A 9018-nucleotide genomic window follows, 5' to 3' on the forward strand; every position below is an offset into this window, starting at 1 on the left:
CCTTCATCTCTGCTACTATGGCCACTTTATTCATGAGCTCACTGAACAAATTGCAGGTTGGCCAGGGAAAGAGGTTGGTATACCCATGGGGGCTCATCTTGCCCACCTGATTATAGAGAACTGCAATCTTATGCCCTAGATAAGCATCCACATGGGAAGGAATATTCTTACATTCTGTGTCCATTATTAAGTAGGCACATCCACATGCTTCTTTCCCAAACCTCTTTGTTATCAGTTCTCCAAATTCTTACCTTCCAAGTCCTGACCTCCAGCCTATGAATTTGTGTAGACCTAAATGTATGGGCATCTCTCCTTCCAGGCAAAGCGCATACCGGATGTATAGCTTGACTTTCTGCCCACTGGGAAGATTTATCCTTCCTATAGTCTTTCAGGGCAACCCCCAAATGGGCTTGTGATTCTGCAGCAGTTTACTTTCAGTTTGTGCCCATAAGTTGTGTAGTTGCATCTCTAAACCAGGCTCAAATTTTTCCTTCCTTGATCAACTAGAATTTTTTATGAGACCATGGGTGTGAGTGAAGGAGAGGGAGCCCTGGAGTAGATGGCATGGAAGTCTGAGCCACTTGTGTTCGTAACTCATTTGTGCCTTCAGAATCTGCTCAAGTTAGATCTTGCATAAACCATATATTTTTTATGATGAACATCTTTCCCCACACCCAAATTTATGGGTTTATGGGTCAGATTATATGCAATTCATAATGGGTAGCTCAACTCACCTGGTTACTCAGTATACCATGGTCAGGTACTTGATCTTGACTAGAGCACAATAGCATTAGTACATGCCAAAACCTAGAAGTCAGCACCATGATTCTCCTATTGAGACTTGCCAAAGTCTTCACACGGTTCTCTCATCTTCTACAGATACCTCCAGCATTGTTGGATCTGCTGGGTCACAAGGCTCAATCGACAATAGGGTACACAAGCCGTGGACCAGCTATAGAGCCCTTTCTTGTTCTGGGCCCCACTCAAAACTAGCAGCCTAACAGGTTACTCACTCAATAAGTTAAAGAAGCAGACCCAAATATGGTGTATGTTGCCTCCAGAATCCAAAGATAACGTGATGGTTAATTTTATGTGTCAATTTGACTAGGCCACAGTACCCAGATATTTGTTTAAACATTATTCTAGATGTTTCTATGAAAGTATTCTTTAGATGAAATTAACATTTAAACCAGCAAACTTTGGGTAAGGCAGATTATCTCCCATAATAATAATAAGCCTCCATAATAATGAGTCTCGTCCAGTCAGTAGAAGGCCTTAATGGAGAAAACCTGACCTCCCCAGAAGAAGAGGGAATTCTGCCAGTCGATGATGGGCTTGGGCCTTGAACTGCAACACTGACTTTTCCCTGGGTCTTCAGGCTGCCTGCCCACCCGCAAGATTTTGGACTTGCCAGCCTCCACAATCATGTGAATTAAGTAATCACCAATTCCTTAAAGGAAATCTCTCTCTCTCTTTCTCCATATATATACATCCTATTGGTTCCATTTCTCTGGAGAATGCTGACTAATACAGATGCCTTTTCCTTAGTGGCAGGGGTTGCAAAATGCAGCAACCGGGCCTTCTCTTGGGAACACAGAGCATAACATAGGACCAGGGAGGGACTGCACAGTGAGAAAATAAAGGGACAAGACTGGAACCCTGAGGAACATCAACACAAAAGTGATAGACTGAGAAGATAAACTCAAAAAAGAAACAGAGAAGGCACTTCAGGCTAGAGAGAAGGAGAAGAGGGGGCAGATGAGCCATGAGGGTGAGGTCTGAGAAGTCAAGGAAAGAGAAGCATTTCAAGAAGTAAACAGTGGCCTCGTGACAGAGAAGAGTTTGCAGCAGGAAGGTCATTGTGACTTTGATGAGAAGTGTTTCAGAATCCAGTTGTGGGTACAGAAGCAGGTTACGGTAGTATGAAGGATGAGTGAATGGGTAGTGAGAATATACTCAAGTAAGTTGCCTCTTCACTAACTAATCAACCAGCCAACCAACCAAAAACCTGGCTTTGCAATAGATGGGATAGATGGGGCGGTCTGGAGTTTGAAGAAACTTTTTTCTCCCTCATTTCAGTGGAGAGAGCCTGGAATGCACAAATGACTGATAATGAGAGAAAGCTTGAAGATACAGACAGAAAGAGCATTGCTGATGGAGCGAGATCCCTGAGGAGGCCAAGAGGGCTGACATCCAGAGCTCTGTGTCATGAGAGTCGGCTTCCAGAGGAATTATTCTACAGCCTTCACAGAATAATGATTTGTAATGGAGCTTGCAATCTGTTTACCTCTTCTCATAAATATAAAATTTCTAGAACAATAAATGGAAGTATCAAAAGGTGGCTTTTAAAAATTGTTGACCCATATCAAAGGAAATTGGTAAATTGGAGATGTGGTCAGAAATAAATGGAACAAAGCCTGGCAAAGGTTAATTACAGGGTTGTCATACTATGGGGAGGATAAACACTGCGCAGGGACTGGCTGGGATCCAAGAGTTATCATGAAGAGCTGAATGGGAGCCAGCAAATGGAAGTGTGGTTTAAAAAGCGAGCACAAACTCTTTTTGAACGCATGTCTAATATTCAACACCTAACATGATGCTGTGCCTGTTGCAAATATTGCTGACTTGGTTTGATTTGTTGCTGCTGATCTGCCCTCCCCAAGTCATACTCTTCAGAATTATTTAGGCAGCAGTGGTGATGGTTTATGCTCAAGTGTCCTTGTTCTCGTGCCTGATTCCTCAGGCCATGGTTCATCCCTGCAACATGGCTGATAAGGGCGAAGCTTGTATAGACAGTAGCGGACAAAGAGCATTCTTTTTCCCTTATGTGACACTAAGTAGCCTGCATGTTGACCACATTTTTTATTTAGGCCTCATTGAATAACTAATAATAAGCAACTGATCTAACCTACCAAACAAATAAAATTTGTCATGTGAGGACTAAAGAACTACGAATTAATCTTCTTTTATCCCAGGCATTATTTAGGTCTCTTCGTAAATGTGTCGCACCCATTCTTAAAAAAGAGCCGTGAAAAATGTTACGAGAGAATCCGAAAGCTGAGAAGATAACTGGAAAATAAGACCTGGGAGCAATTGGATTAGAGAAAGGAGAACACTGCAAGGTTGATTTTAATAAACTCTTCAAGTGTTTACAAGAAATGTCACCATCGCAAAAGACACAAGGAAAGGTTTAAAACTACACTGAGGGGCTGGCCTGGTGGCACAGAGGTTAAGTGCACATGTTCTGCTTCTCGGCAGCCTGGGATTCACTGGTTCGGATCCCGGGTGTGGACATAGCACCGCTTGGCACACCACCCTGTGGTAGGCATCCCACATGTAAAGCAGAGGAAGATGGACATGGGTGTTAGCTCAGGGCCAGCCTTCCTCAAAAACAAAACAAACAAAAAAATAAATAAATAAAACCACACTGGTTTTTGTCCTTACATTTTTTGGTTTTCTGCAAATTTTCTACAATAACCATATATTTCTTTTGGATTTTTTCCCTCAGCATTTTATTGTGAAAAATTCCAAACATACAGAAAAGTTGAAAAACAGTGCAATGTACAGCTGTACACCTATCTCTTAGACTCAACTGTTGTTAACATTTTTTCTTATTACCTTTATCATATATATTTTTGCTGAATCATCTGAAAGTATGTTACAGATATCATGATTTTTTACTCCTAAATACTTCAATAGGTGTTTCTGAAAAATGAGGGTATTCTACATAATTACATGTTGCAACCACATAAATTATTACACCCAAGGAAATTAACAGGAGTCCTTTAATATTATCCAATACCCAGTCCATATTCGAATAGACCCAATTTGTCCCAAAATATCTCTCATAACATTTTTTGCATGAGGATCCAATCAAGGATAACTCATCATATTTCTTTGTTCTGTCTCTTTAAATACGTAATTGTCCTGCCAACTTCATGAGTTAATCTTAAAGTCAGAAAAAATAGATGTTAAAAACCAGGATGATATCTAAGATTTTTGCATATGTTACTCTATTTGGTATTTTCAATCATAATTATAATAAAAATGTGCACAGATTTTAACAAGTGGAAGAAATTTAAAAATGTTACCTGTGATTATCTCTGGATGTGAGACTACAGGTAATACATTTTTGTACTTCTATTTATTTTTATTTGCCAAGTTTTTAAAATTTACAATGAATGTGCAGTTAGAAATGTGTCCAAGATTGAGGTTAGAACAATAGAAGAATTACACAACAGTAAGAGACAGAAAATATTTAAACACTGAAGTAGTTGTTGAAGGAGGAGGTTGAATTACATGTAAAGTTTTTAGAGGTAAGAATGATTTCTACCGATCTGGTGGGGCCAAGGGTGGCCTGGCCTTAAGTGAGAAGAAAGATGTCAACTCTTCCCCTTTTTTATGCTGTACAAGCTGGTCATAAACTAGCCTGTGGCATGTGGGGGGCAGTGTGGTAGAGAGGAAGAAGCTTGGATTTTGGGCTTTCAGTAACAGCTCTGCCACTTTCTAGCCATTTGACCTAAGGCAAGTTACTTGATTTTCTGAGCCTGCTTTCTCAACTGCATAATCGGCATAATTATATCTCACTCAAATATTATTAGAATTATATACAGTATATGAAAAGTAGCTAACACGGTAGTTATATTTGGATATAATTTAGGTTAAATAATGCCTTATTTAATGTTTATATTGAGTAAGAACCTGTGATAAGGTGGTTAGTTATAATAATATAGTTATATACCATTTTACAGTTTAAAAATATTTAAAAACACATGATCTCATTTAGTTCTCCCACTAACACTTAGAGCTAAGTACTCTTATCCTCAGTTAATCAGAGAGGAAACTAAAGCTCTGAGAGGTAAAGTGACTTGTCCAAAGTCACACAGCTAGAAAGGAGCAGAGCTGGGGAGCAAAACCAGGTTCTGTGACTGCAAATTCAATATTTAACAGAAATCATGGAATCAAGAATCAAAGAGCCTTTAAAGGTTGTTTCTTCCAATTGCTAGGTGTACTTGGACAAAATGTATGTACTTCAATACTACATTCTTTTTTTCTTTTTTAAAGATTTTATTTTTCCTTTTTCTCTCAAAGCCCCCCGGTACATAGTCGTGTATTTTCTAGTTGTGGCATGTGGGATGCCGCCTCAGCATGGTCTGATGAGCGGTGCCATGTCTGCGCCCAGGATCCAAACGGCGAAACCCTGGGCCACCAAAGTGGAACGTGGGAACTTAACCACTCGGCCACGGGGCCAGCCCCCTCAATACTACATTGTTTTGGTTAGACGAGTTTACATGATGCTGGTTGGCAGCCAATTTAATACTGCTGACGTAATTTAGTGTTATCTGTCTGCTCCTTATTTATGCTAGTGAGAAGCCATCATGAGTAAGTGAAACCTGTATATAAATGAAAACTCATGTTTTAATTGTTTGTATACCTAAAGATTTCTACCTTGGGAGTCAACCCAGTGCAGCAGCGCATGTGTGGGAATTGCAGTCAAACAGATCTGGGTTCAGGTGCCGGTTTTTGAACTCTGTGTCCTTGAGCTAGTTAGTTGTTCACTGTAAGCCCAGTACTATACTATAGGGTTGTTTTGATGGTTATGTGAGCTAATGTACACTAAACACCCAAACAGTGCATATGCCAAATAAATACTGGTTCCTCTTTCCTCATTTAAACCACCAGTGTCCAATCATTGGACCATTTTTGAAGATGGGAGATAGGAAGGTAGTTTCAATAATATTAAATTGTGCTACAAAGTAGCTTTACCTCTCTACCCATTTCTGCCCAAATTTCCCTTAAGGGCTCCAGTGATGTCTTGGGAGTGTATGGGCAAAGTGGACACTCCCTTCTGCTTAAACAAGACTCTAAAATTTCTTGCAGCTATTTAGAAGTGGAAGAAAGCTGTTCCGTTTATTACTGCATAACAAACCATCCAAAAACCCACAAAAATTATAACGTTAGGCTCACAACTCTATGGGGTCAGAAAGTCAGGCAGGGCTTGGCTGGGTGATTCTTCTGCTCCATGTGGCACTGGCTGGGGTCAACTGGTGGTATTTAGCTTGTGACATGGATGGTCTGGGGTTCTAGAAGACTTCATTCATATACCTGACACCTTTGTGGGGACAGTGGTAAGGCTGGGCCCAGCTGGGTCCATCTTCCTCCCTATGTAGTCTCAGGGCTTCTCCATATGGTCTCTCCAGCGAGGGAGTCGGATTTCTCATTCAGTGGCTCAGGGCTCTAAGATCAATGGTTCCAGGAGACAGGAAGTCGAACTGCCCGTCTCCTACAGCCTGAGCCCAGAACCTGGCAGTGTTACTTCTGGTAGATATTATTGGTCACAGCAGTCACAGAGCTCTCCGAGATTTAAGAGGAGGGGACAGGGATCCCACCTCTCCATGCAGAGTGGCAAATAATTTGTGGTCACCTTTAATCTGTCATGAAAGCACTTGAATGTCAGATGCTTGAAGAGACCACATGCCAGAGGGGCACAATGCAGAACTCTAGCAAGCACCATTGTGTGCCAGATACTTTACTAGAAGAGTTGATTACGTCTGGATCTGCCACTGCCCATGTTTCTATGAACTTCTTCTCCATTCCATTATTTGAGTGGAGAAGCTGGATCTGGACTCTTCCCTTTACTTTCAATTCTGTGAATTGCTTCCATTATACTTTCATCTCTGCCATCCTGACCCGGGGAGTAGGAGATGTAGTCTGTTATTCCCATATGACTCAAATCTCTGCATAACTCACCACTCTGGGAAGTCTTCCCTAGACAAAAGAGGAATAGCCAGCTTTCTCTCTATCTGCTGGAGAGATGCGTACTTTGTGCCTTTAAAGCTTTTCCAAAATTCAGAAAAAAGAGAACTGCTACATGGTAAAAGGCAGAAGGTAATCTCTAGTAAATTGCAGTTTGTTAAATTGGAAAAACAAAAACAAAAAAAGGGATGAGTCCTCTGTAGGTAACAGCTGTTAGCTTCACAGTTTCCAATAAAGTATAATTTCTTAGTTGTTACAACTAGAGGTACCTCAGCCGCCAGGAGTGCTAATCCTTTTTAGCAAGGTTTCTGGTTTCAGAGACATTGAAGGGCAGTGAGCAGCAACCAAGGTTAACTGTATTTTAGGTTAATTATATGTGTTAATTATAGTTAATGGTATTATATTATACTATACTTCAAAACTTAGAGGGTCGATCTTAATTCCTAACAGTGCTTGCCATGCATAACATTTCTAGTAAATCTTTTAGTTTTGATATGAATAAACAGCTTATAAAGAATGAACCATCCAACCACTTCCCTTTCAAAAAATCAAAGTTCAGTCACCCAGAAAAGCTGAAATAGATGATACGTTTATGCTTCGTTGTTTCAAATTATGGAACACAGAAATAAGTGATCCCTAACTATAAGAAGCAGGATATTTAGGGAAAACATGTCCCTAAACTCCACTTATTGTCTTATTTACAAGTAATTTTATTGTCTCTAAATATTACTGTCTCTAAAATGACACTGTGGTTTTGCTGAAGTCAGGAAAACGATAGAAATTTTTATTCTAACTTAAAACCTGCTTTAGTACTAACGAGAGGAAATCAGATGGCTGTAAACTAATCAAGAGTCCTTAAACTCCATTACAGAAGTGATACATTTCCCCCCTTGTATTAAGAAACTAATGGCTTTGCTCTTCAAAAAATCCTCTCGCACGTGCTCAGGAGAAGCCACTGGTTTAGAGACAGATTGCTCTGAGGACATTGGATCCGCTGAGGGTCTGAGAACCCTACTGAGAAAGGAGAAAGAGGATGCTTCCGGAGTTAAAATAAGATAATACATCTTTGAGACCATAGTGTCTCAAGACTGGCAGAATTCTTAACATTTCAGGCTACCACATACTGTTCGGTATTCACTTGTACTTTGGAGGTGCTCTAGAAAGCTTAGACAAAAATAATTAGAATACACATGTAGAGTAGGCTTTTAGGCAGCCCGTGTAAAAAGAAATTCTCTGTTGGTGTAGGAACTGTTGTTCATTCCTTCAAGACTGCCCCTGTCCCCCGTTTGTCAGGATGCGGGGGGAGGTGTTCGTGATGAGTCCTACTTTTATGTATCTCTATGCAAACTCTAATAGCATTTGAATCATTTTGAGCTCTCATAACATTTGAGGAGAGCTTGGAGTGTTTTGTGTATGTTCTGAGCAGTGCCTGGCATTCTGCGGGAGATCGATAAGCAATAAGTAATGATAATCAACACATCTCATTTGCCAGTGGACCAGGAAGATCGCTGCCATCCTTTCAGCAAAGAGCAAACCAATAAGCAGGGATTTGGCCAACCTCTCCTTTCGGCTGCAATTTCTAGTTATTTCCCGGCGTAATGAATGGCCACCGGCTGGCAGACACAACAGCTTCATAATATTTGCACACAACTTATTTGGGTCGCTTTTTAATTCCTGTTTCCATTTGAAGCCAGGGTTGCCCGAAGGAGAATTCAGAGAGAAACTCTGGAGACAGAGGAACGGAAGATTCCGTTTTCCAGTGATTTCTGGGGAGAAGTCTGGAATCTGCAGCGTGAAATTGAGTACCATTTGCTTAAGGTCAAAAAAATAAAATCCCCCAGAGTGGGGGGGCAGGTGGTGCTTTAGTGGGAAGGCCGTGCAAGACGAAGCCAGCTTTGGGGCAGGGAGGGAGAACATGGCTCCCGAACGACGGGATCCCGCGGGGCCTCCCCCTGAGCTCCCAGCTTCCCCCGGCCGCGGGGCGCGATCTCGGGAGGACGGCCCGGCGCCCCGAGCCCGCAAGACGCCGGGGCTGCCCGGAGCGCGCGGCGGCGGGCAGGCGCCTGTCGCTTTAAGGGGCCGGTCTCCGGGCTCGCCGCCCCGACGCCGGGACGTGCCGGGCCGCCCCGCCCCGAAGCCGCCCGTTTCCTGCCGGGCGGCGCGACGGCACCTGAGCGGCGGCGGCGCCTGGGAGCGGCGGCCCGGGTGGTAGTGCCGGCGCCGCCGCGTCTTCCCGGTCTTCCTCCCCGGCCGCGCCAAGTA

The 9018-nt window shown here is 42.3% G+C and overlaps 1 protein-coding gene across 5 annotated transcripts in view; it reads left to right on the plus strand.

Annotated features, from left to right (window-relative positions):
* The first annotated feature begins 8868 nt into the window (after nucleotides 1-8868).
* The window catches only part of KTN1 (kinectin 1), a 101346-nt gene continuing 101196 nt past the window's right edge, over nucleotides 8869-9018 (plus strand). For 4 of the 5 annotated variants that reach the window (XM_046647103.1, XM_046647105.1, XM_046647106.1 and 1 more), the window contains exon 1: nucleotides 8871-9015. The gene's annotated coding sequence lies outside the window, so the exon portion shown is untranslated. Of the gene's footprint in view, nucleotides 9016-9018 lie in introns of all 5 variants that reach the window. The other variant, XM_046647104.1, reaches the window with a different exon arrangement.

Source organism: Equus quagga, chromosome 20 (genome assembly GCF_021613505.1).
Source record: "Equus quagga isolate Etosha38 chromosome 20, UCLA_HA_Equagga_1.0, whole genome shotgun sequence".
NCBI lineage: Eukaryota > Metazoa > Chordata > Mammalia > Perissodactyla > Equidae > Equus > Equus quagga.